The 24,751-nt window shown below is 46.7% G+C and overlaps 1 long non-coding RNA gene across 1 annotated transcript in view; it reads right to left on the bottom strand.

Moving 5' to 3' along the window:
* The window catches only part of LOC138422761 (uncharacterized), a 46,133-nt gene extending 21,599 nt beyond the window's left edge, over positions 1 to 24,534 (bottom strand). The window contains exon 1 of the long non-coding RNA XR_011250007.1: positions 23,844 to 24,534. This is a non-coding gene — a long non-coding RNA (uncharacterized lncRNA). The remainder of the gene's footprint in view (positions 1 to 23,843) is intronic.
* Between the last annotated feature and the right edge of the window lie 217 nt (positions 24,535 to 24,751).

Below are 24,751 nucleotides of genomic sequence, written 5' to 3'. Positions count from 1 at the left end.
TGGGAGCCACAAATGGCCTGGATCTAAGTATCAATACTCATTAGATTGATCTGATTCAACTCATTTACTGTCACAGAAAACATAACCTCCTTAGTTTCCCATGGAATAGCAATGGAAACTGATCATAAATTAGACCCTCACAAAATCGCATATTCTGTAATGTGCGAACAACTGATTGCTTTCTCTCCAAAGCGCTAGAATATGCTAGCATATTGCTTTGGAATATGACTAGAAATACATAGGAAAATTAGAAACAGCAAGGGCATGGACTTATTCATTGCTGTTTCGCCAGCACTTAAAGTAGGTGTTGATACATATTTGCAAATGAACACACACAAACGTGGACATGAAACTGACAACCCCCCCAAAGAGCAGGATGGAGAGACAAGAAGGAAGATAAGAGAGAAAATCAGGTTCAATCAAGAAGGGATAATCAGGAATTTTAGAAAACAGAATAAAATGATCAAAGAAACAATGTACTTTTCTAAGAAGTTGAGAACATGAATCTACAGCTTGAGAAAGCCCACAAGCACCCAAATAAATGGATGAAAAAAAATATGCCACATACACATACGCACGACTGAATACTACTCAGCCATAAAAAAGAATGGAATAATGCTATCTGCAGCAACAATGCGGGACCTAGAGATTATCATACTAAGACAGAAAAGACATATATATGCTATCACAGGCACATCTAAAATATGACTGATGAACTTGTTTATAAAACAGAAACAAGACTCACAGACATAGAAAACAAACTCACGTTTACCAAAGGGGAAGAGGGGCAGACGACTTAGGAGTCTGGGATTCACAGATACACTCTATATAAAACAGAAAAAGAACAAGGACCTGCTTCATGGCAGAGGGAGCTATGTTCAATATTATGTAATAACCTAAAATCAAAAAATAATCTGAAAAAATATATATGCGCACATATACATGTATAACCGAATCACTTTGTTGTACACCAGAAACTAACACTACATTGTAAATCAAATATATGTCGATTTGAAAAAAGGAAAATCGCCCACACCCAAAATGGCCACACATCACCATAACATCGCAGACACTGGAAACAGAAACGCTGCAAGCTTTCCTAGAGAAAATAAAGGTCACCTACAGACATTCGCAAATCAGAAGGACTCTGCATTTCTAAGTCGTGTTCAACTCTGCAACCCTATGGACCCTAGCCTGCCAGGTTCCTCTGTCCATGGGATTCTCCAGGTAAGAACACTGGAGTGGGTTGCCATGCCCTCCTCCAGGTGATCTTCCTGACCCAGGGATCAAACCCACATCTCCTGTCTCCTATACTGGAAAGCCGTTTCTTTACCATTAGCACTGCCTGAGAAGCCTAAATGGTAACACTGGAAGCTAAGAGACAATGGATACCTTTAAAATTCTGAAGAAATAACTCCAAACTAGAGTTCTACACCCAGCCAAACATATAAGGGGTTAATAAAGGACAGAAGAAACATTGATACACAGGAGTTTGCCAGGGTCCAGCCCCGGTGGATCCAGGGAATTCGAAGTGTGGACGGCGTTGGCGTGAGAAAAACTTATTTATTGATTGATATGATTAGATTAAGAAACAATAGTGTAGTAGGAAAATTAAGTGGAGGAAGAGGGCTGAATAACTTGGATTATGTGGAAGGCCAATAAAATTCCAGACAAGGAATTTGCACCATCTACGTCGGGCCACCGGCGCTCGCTTGAATATCTAAGGGTGCCTAACCTTAGGCTCCCTTTCACGCGGGTCTTAACAGCCAGGGCAAGTAAGTAGACTTGGGGAGCCTCCGCGCCCCAGATGGGAATTCAGCCTGAAATTAAAGAGGAGAGGGAGGGAAAGGGAGAAAAAGAGAGACACGGGGGAAACCAGTCCAGCGACTGGCCCCAGCTCCTATTGTCTAGAAAGGCCTTTTATACTTTTGATAAAACATGGAGATCAATGGGTAACACAAAGTTAGGCAGCGTTAGCAGTCCAGACTCTTACCAAAACCAGGCTTCTCTCTCTGCATACCTAATTGTACACACAAGTCTTAGGTGATTTACATCATCTTCTGGCTAAGAAGGGCCAATTAGCATTTTACAACCTTTTTTCTGATAAGGGTTTGTTAACTAGAAGACTTATTTGTTTTGATCTTCCCAAAGTCTGGTGCCACTCTCAGAAAGCACTAAATAAAGTTACATTCTTACATAGCAAAGATACAGCAACTTATAACAAGTAAAGGGAGTACAGTGATTTACAACAAAAGAGAAGCAATTAACTCAAAAGTCTAGTGTTGCTAACATCAAAACTACTATATATCCTTTTCCATATCCCATTTATTGATTAACATCCTCCCAGGTGGCTAAAAGATAAAGAATATGGAGGCCTGGCAGCAGTCATCAAGTCAACAGTGAAAACCCTCTACCAATATAATTTTTAACTCTTTAGAAAAGGCTCTGTATCTTTAAGATGCTTTTAAGCTTTGTGCCTCTCAAGGTTGCGGAGTTGTAAGCAATTCACAAGCTGTAAGAGGTCTGGGGAACCTGTTGGGCAAGCTAGAGAGCTATCAGAGGGGGTTTAACTGAAACATCCCTTTCGAATGCAGAAGACTAAAGCCCTGATTTGACTTTTTCCAGAGAATATCAGAAGAGTGGGAAAGCAGGCAGATTCTTATTTTTTTTGGGGGGGTGGATGCTCAGGAAATTCCAGGGGGAAAACCTGAGGTCTGATTAGCCTTGCCATCAGAGCTCTTGCCGCATGACCTTGTCACGGGTGGAATTCCTCACGCTGGCTCCCGGCAGGAGTTGTTTTTGCTTTTTTGGCCACACCATACAGCTTGTGAGATCTTGTTCCCTGACCAGGGATCCAACCTGGGCCCCAGCAGTGAAAGTTCCTAGTCCTAACCCCTGGACTGTCGGAGATTTCCCGAGAATTTATCTTTTAAATGCTTATAATTAAATGCAGAAAAGTCTCAAATTACCTAAGCTTCTATCTTAAGAAAGTAGAATACAAAGACCACAAGAGGAAATAATACAGATAAAGGCACACAAGTCAATGACATCAAATACAGAAAAATAATAGAGACAGGCGTTAAACCAAAAGCCGATTATCTGAGACGATCAAGTTAAAATTCATAAACATTTAGGGCTTCCCTGGTGGCTCAGTGGTAAAGAATCCGCTGGCCAATTCAGGAGACGTGGGTTTGATTCCTGGTCCCGGCAGACTCCACATGCCGCAGGACCCCTGAGCCGCAGTGCTTCCGCTTCTGAGCCTGTGCCCTTGAACCTGAGCCCTGCAACAGGAGAAGCCACCCCAACCGGAAGTGCACACACCGCGATGAGAGCAGGCCCTGTTCGCCGCAACGAGAGAAAAATTCCTCACAGCAACGGAGACCTAACACAGCCAAAAATAAATATATTTTAAAACTTATTAAAAATTAATCTTCAAAATACACAAGCAGCTTATGCGGCTCAATACCCACCCCCCAAAAAAACACAACCCCATCAAAAAATAGGCCAAAGACCTAGTCATTTTTCCAAAGAGGAGATACAGATGGCCTCCTCAAGACGCATGAAAATAGGCTCAACATCACTGATTATCAGTAAAACGCAAATCAGAACTACAGGGGGGTTCTACCTCACGCCGGTCAGAACGGCCATCATCAAGAAAATCTAAAGACACTTCATCTGAACATCTAAATGCTGGTGAGGCTTTGGAGAATAGGGAGCCCTCCTGCACTACTGGTGGGAATAAAATGGCCCCAGGCACCGTGGAGAACCGTACGGCCACCCTGGCTCCGGCGGCTGAGGGGCCCAGGGCCCGGCACAGCACGTGGCTGGGAAGGAGCCACCTCGTGGGGCGGCACTCAGATTGGACACTGCCCAGAGGCAGCCGGGGAGGTCGCTGGAATAGCCTAAAGGCACAGCTGAAGGGCCAGCTGAGGAAGCGCTCTCAAAGGACGAGTGCTGTCCATCCGGATGGGGCTTTTTTATAAAATCAGAGGTTTCTATCTAGTTCCTTCCCCAAAGGAAGGACACACGGCTCTTGGCTGAAACAAAGATGGGCAACAGGGGTGGCCCCACTCCCGTTTTGCCACCACTCTGGGGTCTGCAGGGCTGCATGGCCCTGGGACCAACAGCCCGGATCTCCCGCCAGGACACGGTGGCTCCTGCTGTCCAAGGACGGGCGGGAGCAGAGAGGAACTGCCATGTGGGTGGGGGTGATTCTCAGCAGGTGGGGGGACAGGAGACGACGTGGGTGGACCTCAGGTGATCCACCTGGACACGGCTGGTCTCCCCTCACCCCACCGCAATGGCCAACAGACGTGCAGAACCCCCGCCGGAGACGCACAGTAAGTGTTCAGACACTTCAGAAAGGAAGGTCTGGGCTGCTGGTCCAGGCAGGCCCCCAGCGCCTGCTTGGGTGATGGCCAGGGGGTGAGAGGAGTTTGAAATGGACAGTGGGAGAGGGTGAGGATGAGCACACTTCGGTGTGTCCCCTGAGGAAGGAGGGCCCATGGAAACCACGAGATTGCCGCTCCCCAAACCTGGGGAGAAACAGAACTGAACACGTGCCTCAAAGCCCTCCAGTTTCACCAAGGATCCTTAACCAAGAGCCGCTGCTGCAGAGCTTTGAAACCCACCCTTCAGTCTGTGTTGAGGCCACGCCTCCCACAGGCCTCCCCCCATGCCGAGGACACAGGACATGAGGGATGCAGAGGCAGGCTGGTTGCTGGGGGACCCAGGACGCCTCTGAGCCAACTTTGGTTTGAGGAAGTTTGCGGAAACTTCCTGGGGGTGCATGGCCGTCTCGGGAGCTTCTGTCCACCCTTCTCTGCTGCTCGTCTTCATTGGAGTCCTTGCAGCCTTGACCAGCTCCTTCCTTGTCTCTCTGGGTATTTCCCCAGATAACCCTGCCCCCCCAAATCCCGCACATTTAGTCTCACCCTGGTGTCCCTTCTTGAAGGTCCTGGACCAACACAGGAGGCCTTCTGAAGGGATGGTACCAAGAAAAACTCAGAACCTATAGGACAAGTGATGTGTGTGAATATGCAGAAAATATAATCAGAAGATCTGTTTCCTTCTGTTGCAGAGATAGGAAAACTTAGTGATAGATACACAGAGCTAATAAACAGGAAAATGAGGCAATTACTAACTCCAGGAAAAAAAGAGCATTGTTTAAAAAAAAAAGGAAATCAGACTTGGTTCAGTGTGACAAGGGTTGACATTGAGTACTAACTAGGCCAAGAATGGAGACAGTAAACTAGACAGAATGTGAGGGAGAGGGTAGGGAGGATGGTTTGGGGAAAGAGTGCTACAATTTCAACCTCTACAACTGGGACATGAACAAGGAAATTCAAAAATTATACATCAAGAAATGGACTCGGGGACTTCTCTGGTGGTCCAGTGGCTAGGACTGTGCGTTCCCAATGCAGGGGGCCTGGTCGATCCCTGGTCAGGGAGCTAGGCTCCACATGCCGCAACAAAAGACCCCACAGGCCACAGCTGTTGATGAGGGTGAAAGAAGATTGGAAAAGCTGGCTTGAAATGCAATAGTGGAAAAACTAAGATCATAGCATCCAGTCCCATCACTTCATGGTGAATAGAAGGGGGAAACATGGAGGCAGTACCAGACTCTATTTTCTTGGGCTCCAAAATCACTGCAGATGGTGACTGCAGCCATGAAATTGAAAGGCGCTTGCTCCTTGGAAGGAAAGCTATGACCAACCTAGATGGCATATTAAAAAGCAGAGACATCACTTAGCTGACAAAGGTCCGTATAGTCAAAGCTATGGTTTTCCCAGTAGTCATGTATGAGGAGAGTTAGACTATAAAGAAGGCTGAGCACTGAAGAATTGATGCTTTTGAATTGTGGTGCTGGAGAAGACTCTTGAAAGTGTCTTGGACTGCAAGGAGATCAAACCAGTCAATCCTAATGGAAATCAACCCTGAATATTCACTGGAAGGACTGATGCTGAAGCTGTAACTCCAATACGTTGGCCACCTGATGCAAAGAGCTGACTCATTGGAAAAACCCCTGATGCTGGGAAAGATTGAAGGCAAAAGGAGAAGGAGGTGGCAGAAGATGAGATAGTTTGATAGCATCACTGACTCAACGGACATGAATTTGAGCAAACTCTGGGAGACAGTGAAGGACAGGGAAGCCTGAAGTGCTGTAGTCCGTGGGGTCGCAGAGTCAGACACGACTTAGCGACTGACAACAACAACAAACGCCCCAACTAAGACCAGATGCAACCAAATAAATAAATGTTAAAAAAAAAAAACAGCCTAAATGGAATAAATATGTAAACATCAGCATTCACTTATTTTTAAGAACCATATATATATCAGTACTGAGCCACTTCTCTGGGAAAGTGAGAAGGTGAGGCAGAACACCAAGGGTTTTGTTTTGTTAGAAGACTTGTAATATGATTTAATCTTTGCATATTGTATTTTGGGAAGAAATTACTATAAAATGAAAACAGTATATGTCAAATGGTCTATTTTCTGGGGAAACAGAAATTAACAGAATTGATCCTAGAAGAAGCAGAGGGGGGAGAAAAAAGGAATAGACCAGTTAGTCTAGAACAAATTGAAAAGACAGTTAAGAACCTGCCCTCTGGGGGAAAACACCATATGATACTATAAAGGAGGGTCTGTGTCATTATACACTTGTCCAAAGTATGTAACACCAAGGGTGAACCATGGTATAAACTCTGGACTCTGGGTAAGGACGTGTCACCCTAGGGCCGTGACTAGTGACAAAGTCCCCCTCTCGTGGGCACGCTGACGATGGTGGAGGCTGCGAGTGTTGCGTGGCGTGGAGGGAAATGGGAAATCTCACTACTTTCCTCCCCATTTTACTGGGAACCTAAAACTGCTCTAGAAATAAAGTCTTAGGTTTAGTTGTGCTTGGGGCTTATTTGTTTTTTTTTTACCACAAACTGCCTGTTCTCCTTTGCACGGCCCTGCAATAAATCTTTCTCTGCCCCAAATAAGAATGATGATAATAGGACTTCCCTGCCCTGATGGTCCAGGGGTTAAGACTCCATGCTTCCAATGCAGGGAGGGCAGGTTCGATCCCTGGTCAGGAAACTAGATCCCACATGCCATGCTGTGAGGCCATAATAATAATAAAGTCTTAAAACTGAATTTTAAACACAGACCTGCCCCTTGCCCTGAAAAAGGCATCTCATAACAAGGGTCAGCTGAGACATGGAGCCGCTGGAATTGTCCCTCTTGTGAGCAGGGGAGTAAATAGGTAGAACCGCTGTGGAGAAATGGTGCCCAGGAACCCCTAAACATATCCGTGCCCCATGATTGGCAATTCCACCCCCCCCCCGGGCATACAGCCAACATAACTGAGAGCCATGTCTCAAAAGACACAGGCAAAAAAAATGCTCATATCTGCATGATCTGTAATAGTGAAAAACCAGGAACCACCTACAAACCCATCAACAGCAGAATGCATAAATAGCTCACGGCATATTCACACAGTTAATACACAGCTTGGAAAAAAGAATAAACTGCTCACCATACTCTGACATCACAGATGAATCCCCCAGACAATGCTGAGTGAAAAAAGACTCCAAAGAGTTCACATTGAACCGCAATTAGATGAAGTTCAAATGCAGGCAGAGGTCATCTGTGGTATAGAAACTAGATTTTGGTGGTGGTGGTGTTCAGATGAAGTGGTTTTCACTTTTAAACCAACCAAACACATTTAATATAAACACCTGAGAAGGGAAAGGCTACCCACTCCAGTATTCTGGCCTGGAGAATTCCATGGCCTTGATAGTCCATGGGGTGGCAAGGAGTCAGACGCGACTGAGCGACTTTCACTTTGGTGGCCCAGGGGTAAAGAATCAGCCTTGCAATGCAGCAGACACAGGTTCGATATCTGGTCAGAGAACAAAGATCCCACATGCCTTGGAGAAACTAAGTCGACTCACGACAGCTACTGAAGCCTGAGCAGTCTCGGGATCTTTGCTTAAAGATCCGCCTGATGTGGCCAAGATCCTGACAGCCACAGCTGAGACCTGACACAGCCAAACAAACACAGTAATTAAAAACCCACAAGTATCTCAAAGGCTATTAAAACATCCCTCCCTTGGACTTCCCTAGTGGTCCAGTGGTTAACAATCCACTTGCCAGAAGACCTAACCAGACATTTCTCCAAAGAAGACATACAGATGGTTAACAAGCATATGAAAAAATCGCTCAACATCACTCATCATTAGGGAAATGCAAACCAAAGTGAAAATGGGGTATCATCTCATACCAGTCAGAATGGCCATCATCAAATAATCTGCAAACAACAAATGCTGGAGAGGATGTAGAGACAAGGGAACCCTCTTGTAGCTGGTGAGAATGTACACTGAGACAGCCACTATGGAGAAGAGTATGGAGATTTCTTTAAAAACTAGGAATAAAATTACCATATGACCCAACAATCCCACTACTGGGTATATACCCTGAGAAAACCACAATTCTAAAAGACACATGTACCCCAATGTTCATTACAGCACCTTTTACAATAGCCAGGACATGGAAGCAACCTAGATGTCCATTAACAGATGGATGGTAAAGAAGTTGTGGTGTGTATATATATATATATATATATATATATTTATGCATGCAATGGAATATTACTTGGCCATGAAAAGGAATGGATTTGAATCAGTTCTAGTGATGAACCTAGAGCCTGTTATACAGAGTGAAGTAGGTCAGAAAGAGAAAAACAAATATCATATATTCACTGAGAGAGTAGCACTGAAAAATATATATTACCATATGTAAAATAAATAGCCATTGGGAATTTGCTGTGATGCAAGGAACTCAACCTGGTTCTGTAATAACTTAGAGGGATGGAAAGGAGGTTCAAGAGGGAGGGGACATATGTATACTATGTTGATGTATTACAGAAACCAACACAACAGTGTAAAGCAATTATCCTCTGATTAAAAATAACTTAAAAAAAAAAAAAAGAACCAAGTTCAGTTCAGTTGCTCAGTCGTGTCTGACTCTTTGCAACCCTGTGAACCGCAGCACACCAGGCCTCCCTGTCCATCACCAACTCCCAGAGTTTACCCAAACTCATGTCCATTGAGTCAGTGATGCCATCCAACCATCTCACCCTCTGTCATCCCCTTCTCCTCTTGCCCTGGATCTTTCCCAGCATCAGGGTCTTTTCAAATGAGTCAGCTGTTTGCATCAGGTGGCCAAAGTATTGGAGTTTCAGCTTCTACATCAGTCCTGCCAATGAACACCCAGGACTGATCTTTAGGATGGACTGGTTGGATCTCCTTGCAGTCCAAGGAACTCTCAAGAGTCTTCTCCAACACCACAGTTCATAAGCATCAATTCTTCGGCGCTCAGCTTTCTTTATAGTCCAACTCTCACATCCATACATGACTACCGGAAAGACCATAGCCTTTACTGGATGACCTCTGTCAACAAAGTAATGTCTCTGCTTTTTAATATGCTATCTAGGTTGGTCATAACTTTCCTTCCAAGGAGTAAGTGTCTTTTAATTTCATGGCTGCAATCACCATCTGCAGTGATTTTGGAGCCCAAAAAAATAAACCCTGCCACTGTTTCCACTGTTCCCCCATCTATTTGCCCTGAAGTGATGGGACCAGATGCCATGATCTTAGTTTTCTGAATGTTGAGCTTTAAACCAACTTTTTCACTCTCTTTCACTTTCATCAAGAGGCTCTTCAGTTCCTCTTCACTTTCTGCCATAAGGGTGGTATCATCTGCATATCTGAGGTTATAGATATTTCTCCTGGCAATCTTGATTCCAGCTTGTGTTTCTTCCAGTCCAGCGTTTCTCATGATGTACTCTGCATATAAGTTAAATAAGCAGGGTGACAATAGACAGCCTTGACATACTCCTTTTCCAAAGAGGGGAGAAAAAGAGTCCACGTGCCAATGCAGGAGACACGGGTCTGATCCCTGGACCAGGAAGATGCCACATGTTGCAGGGCAACTAAGCCCGTCACCACAGCTACTGAAGCCCTGCCCTGGAGCCCACAGTCTGCAACGAGAGAGAGCACTGCAATGAGAAGCCGCAACCAGAGAAAAGACCATGCAGCGACGAAGACCCAGCACGGCCAAAATACATACATAAAAATGCCCCTCCCTTAAAAGAGAAACCTTCAGTACACAAATGGCAATCATAACGGCAGCCCCGTGGCAGCCATGAGCAAGGGGAGGGGAGGTTTCTGCTCTCTCCTGCTCCCCTTGCCCAAGCTCTGTGACCTGTGCGAGCATGAGGTCTTAGCAGAGGGTAGATCAAGGCCAGAAGAGGCATGGGAATTCCCTGGCGGTCCAATGGTTAGGACTCGGCACTTCCCCTGCCATGGCCCAGGTTCAATCCCTGGTCGGGGAACTAAGATCCCTCAAGTGCTGGGGCATAGCCCCCCATAGCTGGGGCGGGGGGGGGGGTGTGGGGCGGGCAGCCAGAAGTAGGAGGGGTGGTTCCTGAAACTGATGTTGAGACAGACCAAGCACAGCAGGTCCCTCCAACATGCCATGTCCCCACGTGGCAGCCTCCAGGGAAAGCCAGATCCAGTTAGGAGGTAGCGGAAGGTGGCTGTGATGGACAGGAGACTCAAACACCATTCCTCAGCATCCCGCCAGCCACATCTTTGGGGAACAGCACTTTCCAAGGGCCTTCTGAGATTAGTTCCCTCTGTCAACCATAGACGTGTGAGCTATCTGCCCAGGGAAATGACGGGGTCCTGCCCCGGTTGGATCCAGGGTATCCGAAGTGTGACAGCATCGGCAAATGATTTAGAGCGAGAGAGAATGAAAGAATGTTGCAGATAAGAAAATAGAGGAGAGAAAGAGGCTGATATTAATGCAGAGAGCCTCTGTGCTCCAAGGGATCAGCCTGAAAAAGGGAGTAAGAGAGAGAAAGAAAGAAAGATAGAAAGAAAAACACAAGGAGACCAAGCTTCTTCGGTGAGCAAGGCCCGTAACTTTATTTTCAAAAGGGACTTTTATACCTTGGCTTGTACATAGAGGGAAATGAAAGATGCAAGGTCATGCAGAATCAGCCCAAACACTCCAGCAGTTTTGCCCTTATTGAAGCCAGGATTTTTTCTGCATACCTTTCCCACAAATGATGTTGTGTACATTATCTTCTGGCCTTGGAGGCCTGTGGACATTTCATGACCCTCTTTTGATAAAGGCTGCTCAACCAGAAAACTTATTTTCCCTCAAAGTGTTTTTTCTTCATATTTCTAATCTATATCAGCCTCAGAAAATGCTAAGCAGGGTTACATTTCTAAGGGAGCAAAGATGCAGTGAGTTTCAACAAAGAACCAATTAGCTCAAAGGTCTGATGTGGTTAATTTCAAGGCTACACTTGTTTTTCTTACATTCCAACTATGTTAACTAACGCACTCCCAGGTGCACAATGGATAAGAGATATGGGAACTTAGCAACAGGCATTGGCCCAATAATGAAATCTTACACCAGCACTACTCTAATAACTTTTAACTCTTTGAAAGGCTCTACGTTTTAGGCTTCCGTGCCTCTCACAGTTGGGAGGCTGTGAACAATCATATGCATAGCTGCAAGAGTCTGGATAAACCTGCCAATGCCAACCGAGGGGGTTGATTTGAAATACTCCTATCATGTCCAAGAGACTTATTAGCTAGAGCCCTAATGTTGATTTTCTCCAGAGAAAGGTGGTTGGGGATAGCCCCCTCTTAATGTCAGGAGAGTTGGTGAAAGGCACAAAATAGTAAGACAGACAGATTCTGGTTTTGGGGGTAGATGCACGGGCAGGTCCGGGGGGGGGGGGCGTCCCTTGAGGCCTGAAGCCTTGCTTATCAGATCTCTTCCACATAACCTTAACATGGATGGGATCTCCCGTGCTGGCTCCCAGCAGGGAAAGCCGCTCAGGTCTTGGAACAGAGCTCTTATAAGAAGACAGGTCACACACAGGACTTCCCTGGTGGTCCAGCAATTAAAACTCCACGCTCCCAGTGCAGGGGGCACAGGTTTGATCCCTGGTCAGGAAACTAGATCCTGCATGCTGCAACTAAGACCCGGAGCAACCAAATAAATTATTAAAACTTCTTTTTTTTAAAGAGTCAAGCTTACAAAAAAAAAGACTCACAAGATGGTCACACAGACATGTTCCTGCTACATGACCAGCCGTGGTAACTAAAATGCAGGGCTCCAGAGCAGACATCAGGTGCACATCCTAAATCTTAATGTGTACATGAAACATGTCTGATAATCTGCTCCATTGCACCCCTAATGCCCTAAGCCTACACAGTAACATCATTAATCAGGAGGATCCCTTAGACTGCAAGGAGATCAAACCAGTCAATCGTAAAGGAAATCAATCCTGAATATTCATTGCAACGACTAATGCTGATGCTGAAGCTCCAATACTTTGGCCACCTGATGCGAAAAGCCAGCTCATTGGAAAAGACCCTGATGCTAGGAGGGATTGGAGGCAGGAGGAGAAGGGGACGACAGAGGATGAGATGGTTGAATGGCATCACTGACTCGATGGACATGTGTCTGAGAAAGCTCCGGGAGTTGGTGATGGACAGGGAGGCCTGGAGTGCTGCAGTCCATGGGGTCACAAAGAGTCGGACACGATGGAACAACTGAACAACAGCAACAACGAACATTCCTAGAGCTCAGTCTCAGAGCTTGCCCAGGTGAGGACCAGGGCTCCAGGTGCCACTGGGGAACAGCAAAGACAGTGAAGCAGGAGGACTGCAGGAACTCCGCCTGCAGCAGACACTCAGACTGCGGCAAAGCCCTGGGCTCTGCACCGCTCTGTCTGCCTCTGCAGACACCGCTCCACCTCTGAAGGACAGAAAATCATCCGAGGGAGCCCAGCCCCAAGCCAACACTGCGAAGGGACGACTATGTAAACAGTAGAGAAGAACAGGTGTAGGAGGACAGTGCTGAGGCCATTCAATGGGGGAAAGGCAGTCTTTTCAACGATGGTGCTGGGAAAATTTAATATCCACAGGTGAGAGAAAGTAGTTGGACCCTTACCTTACACTAGACACAAAAATTAACCCCAAAATAGATCAAAATTCTAAGTATGAGAGTCCACATTATAAAACTCTAAAAGCTTCCTGACACTGGATTTGGCAACAACTTCACGGATATGACACCAAAAGCACAGGCAACGGAAAACAAAAACAGATAAGTGGGGCTTCATCAAAATGAAAAATCTTTGTACATCAAAAGACACCATCGACAGAGTAAGAGGATCCTCCCTGGTGGTGCTTGGCTAAGACTCCATGCTCCCAGTGCAAGGGTCCCCAGTTTGAGCCCGAGTCAGGAAACTAGACCCCACGTGCTGCAACTAAAAATCCTACATGCCACAATGAAGACGGATGATCACACAGGCTGCAACCAACCCAGTGCAGCCAAATAAAGAAATAAATACAAACAACAACAATGAAACAGAGTAAGAAGGCGAAAGGTTGTTGTTGAATTACGACGCTGGGATTCTTGGCCCCCGGAGGAGAAGAATTCAATCCGGGGCCAGAGACGAGGCTTGATCGCTCAGAGCTTTTGTGTAATAAAGTTTTATTAAAGTATAAAGGAGATAGAGAAAGCTTCTGACATAGGCATCAGAAGGGGGCAGAAAGAGTACCCCCCTGCTAGTCTTTAGCTGGATGTTATATAGTTATCAGCAGTCTGTTAATGAAAGAAAGAAATGTCTCAAAACTTAGAATGGCACCAGGCCCCTCACCCATAGGATGTATTTTGGGATAATCTTGGCTCCAAATGGTGCATCTTGGGCCATAAAAGGATTAACTTGAATCTTGAAGAAGGGCAGAGCACCATACAAATAGTGTTATTTACATAGATTAGAGTAACAATATCGGTGGATAACATACTGGTTTATCAAGTAGGTTCTGAGCCCAAAAGGCCGAACAGACTTGAAGACAGAGTTTGGGGTAAATGCATAATATATTAGCATAGCCTAAGATAAACATTTCCATAAGAAAAAGGCATTTGTTAACTTCAGGTGAAACCAGGTGTCATGGCAACACAGAATTTTAAGAGAAACCTTTTAAATTTGTACAGAGAAGGAAAAAATATCGCTACTTTGTTTCCTCCTGCTGCTTAAGAGAGATAAAAATGTCTGACACTTGCAGGCTATTTCCTCCATTTGGAGACCCCTGGCCTTCCTGCCTGTTACCCTCTCAAAGGCAACCCATGAAAAGGGAGAAAATGTTTGCAAATTACATATCTGATAAGAGATTAATACAAGGAACTCCTACAATTCAGTGACAAATGAACCAGCTGAAAAATAGGCTCCTCCATCCATGGGATTCTCCAGGCAAGAGTACTGGAGTGGGGTGCCATCGCTTTCTCCAGAAAAATAGGCAAAGGAACTGAAATACACATTTCTCTGAGGAAGGTACACAAATGAGCAAGCACACGAAAACCTGATCAACATCCAGCAATGAAGGAAATAAAAATCAAAACCACAGTGAGAGACCACTTCAATCTATTAGGATGGTTATTATCAAACGAGCAACCCACAGAAACAAAACAGAAAATACCAAGTGTTGACGAGAATGTAGAGAAACTGGAACTCTGGTGCATTGCTGTAAAGATGGAAAATGTAGTCACTACGCAAACCAGTATTCCTCAGAAAACGTAAACAGAGAATTACTATGAAAGTGAAAAGTGAAAGTGAAGGCGCTCAGTCGTGTCCGACTCTTTGCGACCCCATGGACTGCAGCCCACCAGGTTCCTCTGTCCATGGGATTTTCCAGGCTAGAATACTGGAGTGTGGTACCATTTCCTTCTCCAGGGGATTTTCCCCACCCAGGTCTCCGGCATTGTGAGCAGACGCTTTACCGTCTGAGCTACCAGGGAATGACTCAGCAATTGCACTTCTGGGTATACAACCACAAGGATTGAAAGCAGGGAATCAAACAGATATTTACACAATCCATGTTCACAGCAGTATTCTTCACAATAGCTAAAAGAAACAATCCAAAAGTCCAATAAATGAATGAACAACATGTGGCCTATTAGGAATTCTCTGGCAGTCCAGTGGTTAGGACTCTCACTGCCAAGGGCCTAGGTTCAATCCCTGGTTGGGGAGCTAAGATCCTGCAAACTGCTTAGTGTGGGGGAAAAACAAACATCTATCCAAACAATAGAATATTCTTTAACCCTGAAAAAGAAGGCAGTTCTGATACTCACTACAACACGAGTGAATCTTGAGGACACCACACTAAGTGGAATAAGCCAGTCACAAAAGGCTAAGTACTGTATGATTATATTACATTAGGTTCCCAAAGGAGTCAAATCCATAGAGACAGAGAGTAGAAAGGTGGTTGTTAGGAGAAAGGTGGGGAATGGGGAGGGATTTTTAAATGCGTACAAAGTTTCAATTCAAGGAGAGAAGATTCTGGAGATGGGCAGTGGTGATGGTTGCCCAAGAATGTGAGTATGAAACTGCACAGCTCAGGTGGGACTCGAACTCTGGCCAAAACCCACACTGGGACTTGAACCCAAGGGCTGGGATTCAAATCCGCTGTCTAAATAAAATCACAAACCTGATCTCAGGACTTAACGAACCTCAGGTTCTTTGCGTCTCAATGTAGAAGGAAACAAGTGAGAGGCAAAGTGATAAGGAGTGATGAAAGGAACAAATTTCAATATTTGCAACTGACAAAGAATTAATCTCCAAAATATAGAAGCAGTTCATGCAGCTCAATAACAAAGAAACAAACAACACAGGACTTCCCTGGTGGTAACAGTGGTCAAGAATCTGCCTTGCAATGCAGAGGATGTGGGTTTGATCCCTGATCAGGGAACTAAGATCCCACACACAGCAGAGGAACTAAGCCCGTCTGCCACAACCAGAATGTTTGTGCACCTCAATGGAAGATCCTACATGCTGCAGCTAAGACCCCACACAGCCAAATGTTTTTTAAAAAAAATTTTAAAGGGGTGGGAGAATTAAGTAGACATTTCTCCAAAGAAGACATACAGATGGCCATCAAACACATGAAAAGACAACATCACTAACTGTTAGAGAAATGCAAATCAAAACCACAAGGAGGTACCACCTCACAGTGGTCAGAATGGCCATTATCAAAAAATTTGCAAACAATAAATGCTTGAGAGGGTGCGGAGCATTTACACTATTGGTGGGAATGTAAATTAATATAGCCATTATGGAGAACAGTACAAAGGTTCCTTAAAAAAAACTAAAAACAGAACTACCATATGACCCAGCAATCCTACTACTGAGCATATACCCTGAGAAAACTATAATTTGAAAAGATCGATGCACCCCAGTGTTCATGGGGGGCTTCCTTTTGTGGCTCAGTGCTAAAGAATCTACCTGCCAATGCAGGAGGCTTGGGTTCGATCCCTGGAAGGTCCCTTGGAGAAGGAAATGGCAACCCGCTCCAGTATTCTTGCCTGGGAAATCCCATGGGCAGCCTGGTGGGCTACAGTCCATGGGGTCATAAAAGAATCAGACATGACTTAGCAACTAAACAACAAATGTTTGTTGCAGTGCTATTTATGTCACGCGAGTGTATGTTTTTCGATTTTTTGTCTCGTCACAACAAAGATTTGGAGTGACGGACATTAAAGCCCCCTCGGCATGTCACAGCTCTCAGGTCTTGAATGGACCGTGTTATAGCTCTTAGACAAATCAGTGTTACAGCTCCGTGTTACAGCTCTATTTTATTTAGAAGATAGCAGGAAAACCCATCTTCGAGGCGTGAGGGCATGTCGATCTAGACACGAGAAGGGCGCCCCAGCGCGCGGGAGCGAGCGAGAGCTGGCTTTGGCTCCTCTATTTATGTGTTTCTCTGGGCCGGTCCTGTGTAAATTGGGCCAGCCAGGAGTGTTGTTTGTTTTACCTGAGGTCCTCACTCCGGTCCTCGGACCTTCTTTTGTTTCATTTTTGCGGGCTTTTCCCGTCCTTGTCTTGTAGCCACCGCCATTTTGGGCTCCTTTTCCCTGTTCTACCTACCTAACATCTACAATAACCAAGACATGGAAGCAACTTAAATGTCCATCAACAGAGAAATGGATAAAGAAGATGTAATGCAGATATACAGTGGAATATTATGCAAACATAAAAAAGGAATGAAATTGGGTCACTTGTTGGTCTGTCATATAGAATAAAGTCAGGAAGAGAAAAACATCATATAGTAACCCATATATATAGAATCTAGAAAGATGGTACTGATGAACCATCAGCTTGGCAGGGATACATATGCAGACGTAGAGAAGAGACTTGTAGACACAGAGGGGGAAGCGGATGGTCGGACAAACTGAGAGCGTAGCCTTGACATGTACACAGGACCATGTGTAAGACAGACAGCTAGTGGGAAGCTGCTGCATAGCGCAGGGAGCTCAGCTCAGTGCCCGTGATGCCTTAGAGGGGTGCGGTGGGAGGCGGGGGCAGGGGGGATGTATGTAGACATACTGCTGACTCACTTTGTTCTACAGCAGAAACTAACCCAATATAGTAAAGCAATTATACTTCAGTTTAAAACAGAGAGAGACACACATTTCATAGACGGGATTCAAAAGGCAAGAGTGTTCCTGGGAGAAACACACTTTGCAGAGAGGGTGTGGGCCATCTCAGAAGGCCAGAGGCCCTGAAATACAGGGTGGTTAGTTTTTATGGGCTGGCTAATTTCATAGGCTAATGAGTGGAAACTGCAAGTCACTCATTCATGTCAGACTCTGCGACCCCATGGACTATACAGTCCATGAAATTCTCCAGACCAGAATACTGGAGTGGGTAGCCATTCCCTCCTCCAGGGGATCTTCCCAGCCCAGGGATTGAACCCAGGTCTCCCTCATTGCAGGCGAATTCTTAACCAGCTGAGCCACCAGGGAAGCCCAATGAGTGGGAGGATGATTCCAAATATTTTGGAGAAGGAGTGGAGATTTGTAGAAATGGGGCCACCACCCACGTTTTGCTCTTCTGTGGTTGCCCTTGGAACTGCCGTGGCACTTGTGGGTGTGTCGTTTAGCACACGCTAACAGACGGTGACTGCAGCCATGAAATTCAAAGACACTTACCCCTTGGAAGAAAAGTTATGACCAACCTAGATAGCATATTCAAAAGCAGAGACATTACTTTGCCGACTAAGGTCCGTCTAGTCAAGGCTATGGTTTTTCCAGTGGTCATGTACGGATGTGAGAGTTGGACTGTGAAGAAGGCTGAGCACCGAAGAACTGATGCTTTTGAATTGTGGTGTTGGAGAGTCCCTTGGACTGCAAGGAGATCCAACCAGTCCATTCTGAAGGAGATCAGCCCTGGGTGTTCTTTGGAAGGAATGATGCTGAAGCTGAAACTCCAGTACTTTGGCCACCTCATGCGAAGAGTTGACTCATTGGAAAAGACCTTGATGCTAGGAGGGATTGGGGGCAGGAGGAGAAGGGGACCACCGAGGATGAGATGGCTGGATGGCATCACTGACTCGATGGCCGTGAGTCTGAGTGAACTCCGGGAGCTGGTGATGGACAGGGAGGCCTGGCGTGCTGCAATTCACAGGGTCAGACACGACTGAGCGACTGAACTGAACTGCATGTATACACAATGAGTGTATAATGAGGCTCAAGGTCAAGTTAAATCTTCCACCATCTAGGACCCCATCAGTTCTGACCAGTTTATGTCATTCTTTTAAAGGCTATGCCCTGCCCTTTTCCCTCCTGTTTCAAATATACATAAGGCCACTGAACTGTACACTTAAAAATGGTTAAAATCGTAAACCCCATGTTATGCATATTTTACCGCAACCTTTTTAAAAAGGAATATGTGTAGACAAGCTGGCTGGTTGGTTCTCCCTTCAGCGCTAGGCGACTCCTAGATCGGGAGGAGCGGGGTGGTGGCAGGTCGCATACGTGTGTATGCACGTTTATACATGCGTAGGCACAGGGGGAAATTTGTCCTAAGGAGAGGTACACAGAGGCTACTTGGTGTAAAGGCCACATGATACCCAGAGTATTCATCCCATTTGAGAGGAAAGTAAATAACTGATCCTAGATGCACAGGAAAAGGTCTGGATAGATGTACCCAAACTGCTCCCCAGAGGGAAACTGTCACTTTTTATCATGAAATGTGTGTCTGAAACATTTAGATAAAACTTCTGAAAGGTTGTTGTTGTTGTTGTTGTTTTTAATTTTCGAAGTGGACGTTAAAATGTAAGTGAAAATCACTCGGTCGTGTCCGACTCTTTGCAACCCCATAGACTGTAGCCCGCCAGGGTCCTCTGTCCATGGGATTCTCCAGGCAAGAAGACTGGAGTGAGTAGCCATTCCTTTCTCCTGGAGATCTGCCCGACCCAGGGACTGAACCCGAATCTCCTGAACTGTAGGTGGATTCTTTCTCATCTGAGCCACCAGGGACACCACTTTAAAAAGTTTAAGGGTGTCCCTGTTGGCTCAGTCATAAAGAATCCACCTGCCAGAGTAGACCGGTTCCATCCCTGGTCCGGGAAGATTCCACGTGCAACCCCAGAGCAACGAAGCCCGCACACCACAACTGTTGAACCTGTGCTCGAGAACCAGGAGCCACAACTGCTCAGGCCCCGTGCTCCAAACTCTGAAGTCCATGCACCCCAGAGCCCCTGCTTCACATCAAGGGGGGCGCCCTGCAACGAGAGGGCCGCCCACCGAAACTAGAGAAAAGCCCCCCACAGCAGCAAAGACCCAGCACAGCCATAAATAAATATAAATCCATAAAAATGTCGAAGTCACACAAGGAAGGAGTCTTTTGGCAACTCTACAGTTGGCAAGTGATTAGCATCCAAAACATGTACATGGAAGACCCTCCCTGGTGGTCCAGTGACTGAGACTCTGCTCCCCCTACGCAGGGGGCCTGGGTTCGATCCCTGGTCAGGGAGCTAGAGCCCATGTGCCACAACTAGGACCCTGTGCAGCCAAATAAATAAAAGTAAAATTAAAAACTCAACAAGGAGAAGACAACCCATGGAAGAAACAAAGGATGTAAATGGCAATTCACAGCAGAAACCGGAATGGCCGATAAACAGTGAAAAGCTGGGCGATTCCTCTATCGACTAGGGAAATGCAGGTTAAAATCACAATGAGGATGAAGAAAAATCGTCAAGTCTGCTGGTACCAAGAGACGGACACTCTCCTCCACCGTTAGGAGGCTGTGTGCCAGTGGAGCAACAGTGCAGAGCAGTCTGGCAGGTGCCAAAGCTGAAGCAACCAACAGCGTGAGGCCAGCAAGCCCACTTCTATTTAAACACTCGGAAGCTCTCACACAGGAACGAGGAGACACGTTCCAGAATGATCGCCGCATCGTGGTTTATAACAGAGAAAAGCTGGAAACTACCTAAATATATTCGCACAGAGAGACATCGTAGAGAAATCAAAATAAATGAACTGGGGCTAAATGCATCAATGTGGGGAAAGAGAAAATCTTTCAGAAAACATTCAGTCTTTATAGCAGATGACTGGGGCCGTGACACAAATCTCAAAACATTTCAAAGAATTTAAATAATGCAGAAAATGTTCTGAGACTACAATGCAACTAAGGTAAAAATCAATGCTGATGGAGGAATTCCCTGGAGGTTCAGGGTTAAGAATCAGTTTCCACCCCAGGGAGCAGGGTGGGGGTCGGGGTGGGTGTTCCCACTCCTATTGAGGGGAGGGGAGCTGGCTAACTAAGATCACACAAGCGGTCAAAAGAAAAAAAAATTCAAATCAATGGGTATGGGAGTTGCCTTCTGTTTGTTTTTTACTTTTTGGCATTCCAGCTGAACTATTTCAAATCCTAAAAGATGATGCTGTGAAAGTGCTGCACTCAATATGCGAGCAAATTTGGAAAACTCAGCGGTGGCCACAGGTCAATGAAAAGGTCAGTTTTCATTCCAATCCCAAAGAAAGGCAATGCCAAAGAATGTTCAGACTACCGTGCAATTGTGCTCATTTCACATGCTAGCAAAGTAATGCTCAAAACCCTTCAAGCTAGGCTTCAACAGTATGTGAACTGAGAACTTCCAGATGTACAAGCTGGATTTAGAAAAGGCAGAGGGACCAGAGATCAAATTGCCAATATCCACTGGATCCTAGAAAAAGCAAGGGAATTCCAGAAAAACATCTTCTTCTGCTTCATTGACTACGCTAAAGACTGTGACCGTGTGGACGATAATAAACTGTGGAAAATTCTTAAAGAGATGGGAACACCAGACCACCTTACCTGTCTCCTAAGAAACCTGTAGGCTGATCAAGAAGCAACCATTAGAACTGGACATGGACAGACTGGTTCTGAATTGGGAAAGGGGTACATCAAGGCTGTATATTGTCACCCTGTTTATTTAACTTCTATGCAGAGTATATCATGAGAAATGCTGGGCTGGATAAATTTCAAGCTGGAAACAAGATTGCTGGGAGAAATATCAATAACATCAGATACACAGTCTGCAAGATTAACCAGCCTGATCTACTTAAAAAAAAAACAAACCTGTAATATACAGTGGAACTATTATGTAACCTCGTTCTGTATTTTCCAAGTCTCCTGTAAATGTGTTACGCTTTCATAATTCAAAAAGAAAATAAAAATTAACCTGCCTGTACACTTCAAAAGTGCCAATATCACAAAAAACAAATTCAGTCTGAGAAACCATCCTAGAATGAGAGGCACACAGCAACATGTTTGCAACCCATCTGTGTAGTTCAGGTTCAAGGGGACCTCAGGTGGAGTTCAACATTCAGTTCTGAGCTGGAGAAGCTTCAACTAAGGAAGGCCTGCTCCCTGCTCAAAACTGAGGGTTCATGGTTGATTCCTCTACAAGCTGAAATCAAGATTGCTGGGAGAAATATCAATAACCTCAGATATGCAGATGACACCACCCTTACGGCAGAAAGTGAAGAACTAAAGAGCCTCTTGATGAAAGTTCTTTAAAAGGAGAGTGAAAAAGTTGGCTTAAAATTCAACATTCAGAAAACTAAGATCATAGCATCGGGTCCCATTACTTCATGGCAAATAGATGGGGAAACAATGGAAATAGTGACAGCCTTTATTGGGGGGGGGGGCTCCAAAATCACTGCAGATGGTGACTGCAGCCATGAAATTAAAAGACGCTTACTCCTTGGAAGGAAAGTTATGACCAACCTAGACAGCATATTAAAAAGCAGAGATGTGACTTTGCCAACAAAGGTCTGTCTAGTCAAAGCCACGGTTTTTCCAGTAGTCATGTATGGGTGTGAGAGTTGGACTATAAAGAAAGCTGAGCAGTGAAGAATTGGTGCTTTTGAACTGTGGTGTTGGAGAAGATTCTTGAGGGTCCCTTGGACTGCAAGGAGATCCAACCAGTCCATCCTAAAGGAGATCAGTCCTGGGTATTCATTGGAAGGACTGATGTTCAAGCTGAAACTCCAGTACTTTGGCCACCTGATGCAAAGAGCTGGCTCCTTGGAAAAGACCACGATGCTGGGAAAGATTGAAGGTGGCAGGAGAAGGGGACAACAGAAGATAAGATGGTTGGATGGCATCACCGACTCGATGGACATGAGTTTGAGTAAATTCTGGGAGTTGGTGATGGACAGGGAAGCCTGGAGTGCTGCGTCCATGGGGTGGCAAAGAGTCAGATACAACTGAGTGACTGAACTGACTTCTGTGCCACCCCCCCTTCCGCCCGCCCCCGCAACTGGAAAGGGAGACCGGAGACCCATGAGCTTTTGGAAGTCCAGGAGTGCATATACTGGACCTTGTTTCAGAGACCCGGGTTTTTCACCAGTGAACTGGAGGATATGGTATTATTATGCCCAAGTTGCGAAATCTCCCAATGACCACCAGGGAGCCGGTATCCGATGCAAAAGCAAGAGTTTTTATTACCAAGCTTGAGCTGGGGCTCCCACCATTACCAACGCAGCAGCTAAGGAGAGGAGCCCGGAGTTTTGGGTTACACTGCTTATATAGGGAATATTCAGGTGAAAGGGTAACAAAGGGGGTGTTCAGGCTGAAGGACTACTGATTGGTTATCCTCTTCTATAGGGTTGTGTGTGGATTTGATTGTTTTTTTTACTTCCACGGTAGATCATTACTTCCAAGGTAAATCGCAAATCCTTGAACTTAAAGTCAGGAGGTTTAACCTAAGGGCTGATTGGCTCTTGTACAGTGGGGCAAGTTTAGGCAATATCCAAAGTCTAAGTCTGTTTGTCCGTTACCTTTGCAAAATGGAGTTCTTTTACAAGATGGAGTAGCTCAGGCTCTTCAGTATGGCTCTATCTGGCCCTGTCGCTGAGGTTCTTCCCAGCCCCATCTGAGAACAACACCGTCAGCTGGGGCGGCCACTGGGCAAATCAGCGTATTTCCCGCGCGGGGCTGACTCCGCTGGCCCAGCCCTGTGCCCTGAAGGAGCTCTGTGGCTCTGGCTGCCTGGCCCTTCACGGCCTGGAGCCTTTGCAGCAGGCAGGCCAGGCAGGCTTGATGCCAGGCCAGGAGGGGCCAGAGTCCAGAGCAGGAGAAGCAGGTTCCCAGCCTGGCGCCCCGCCTGGGACCTGAGCTCAGGTTGGGCCCCCTCTGTTCCCCTGTGAACCTCAAAGCCCCTTCACCCTCCACCACTGCCTGGAGGAAAGGCCCAGAGACTGCCTCAACCTCGTGCCTGTCCCCACACCCTCACCCGGGCCAGGAGCCAGGGCTGCCTTGTTGGAGGCATTGTGGTGCCATCTGGACGCCTGTGGTGCCCCAGTCACTGAGAGAGACCGTCCTTCCCCAGCCTCCCAGGTGGCTCAACCGTGGCTGCTCCGGGGCAGGAGCCTTGAATCCCAGGCTGCTCCCCGCACCTTCAGCTTGCACCAGGGTCTCGCAGAGGGGTGCACTGGCCGCTTACCTGAAGTAGGAGGAGGCGGAGCTCCGCAGACGCCGAGGCAGCAGCGAAGCGGTCCGTGCGCTCCTGGCGGCCGCGTCCGTGCGCCTGAGCATCTCGGGATCCCGGGATCCCGCACCTGTTACCAGTCACGCCTCGCCCGCCTGCGCGGTGGGGGAAACACGCCGCCTCCGCTGCGCCTCCCGGCCCCGCACGGCCAGGCTCCTCCATCCCGCGCACTTGGACCAGGTGCCCCGCCCCCAGGGAACGTGTGCCCAAAGAACCGCTCTCTCCCGCGGGAGCCTCGGCTCGGGCGCTGCCGGAGGGTCAAAAGCAAGGCCGGCCCTGGGCGCCCGGGGTCCGCGGGCTGGAGGCGGCCTCCCAAACCTGCACGGAATCCGCGAGGGCGGCAACGGCCCGCGTGGTTGGGCGCCCACTGCATGGTGGCTCCAAATGGATCATGTCCCGTTCCCTCTGCCCTCCAGAGACCTCAAGTCTACGTCTCAGCCCTTCCCGCTCGGCGACGGCGGGCTGTCCCCACCTCCTCTGAAGCTCTTTGCGGGCTCTTCTCACGCCCACCCCAACCCCCTTTTCCGTCTTCTCCAGCAGCTCCACTCTCTTCTCTGCCTTGGGCCACAGCGGTGATGGTCGCGTGCTCCCCTCGATCCCCGCAGAGGCTCTTCCCTTCCAACGCCAGCCCCGCAGCACCGGGACTGAAAACCCAACTCTCCTAAAACCCGTTTCCTTGCTGAGTTTATGATTAACCCCTCTCTCCAAAACTTTGCGCTTCCCTAGTGGCTCAGACGGTAATGAATCTGCCTGCAATGCAGGAGTCCCTGGTTCGATTCAGCCGCGCCGCCCCCCCACCCCCCACATACACACTCACAAAGGGTGGGGGTTTGTAGAGAGAGGCTAAAGGACCATCGTTCCCT

The sequence above is a fragment of the Ovis canadensis genome, chromosome 17, assembly GCF_042477335.2.
Source record: "Ovis canadensis isolate MfBH-ARS-UI-01 breed Bighorn chromosome 17, ARS-UI_OviCan_v2, whole genome shotgun sequence".
Classification (NCBI taxonomy): Eukaryota; Metazoa; Chordata; class Mammalia; order Artiodactyla; family Bovidae; genus Ovis; species Ovis canadensis.
Note: the sequence above shows the minus strand (reverse complement) of the source record. Positions and strands in the feature narration are given on the sequence as shown.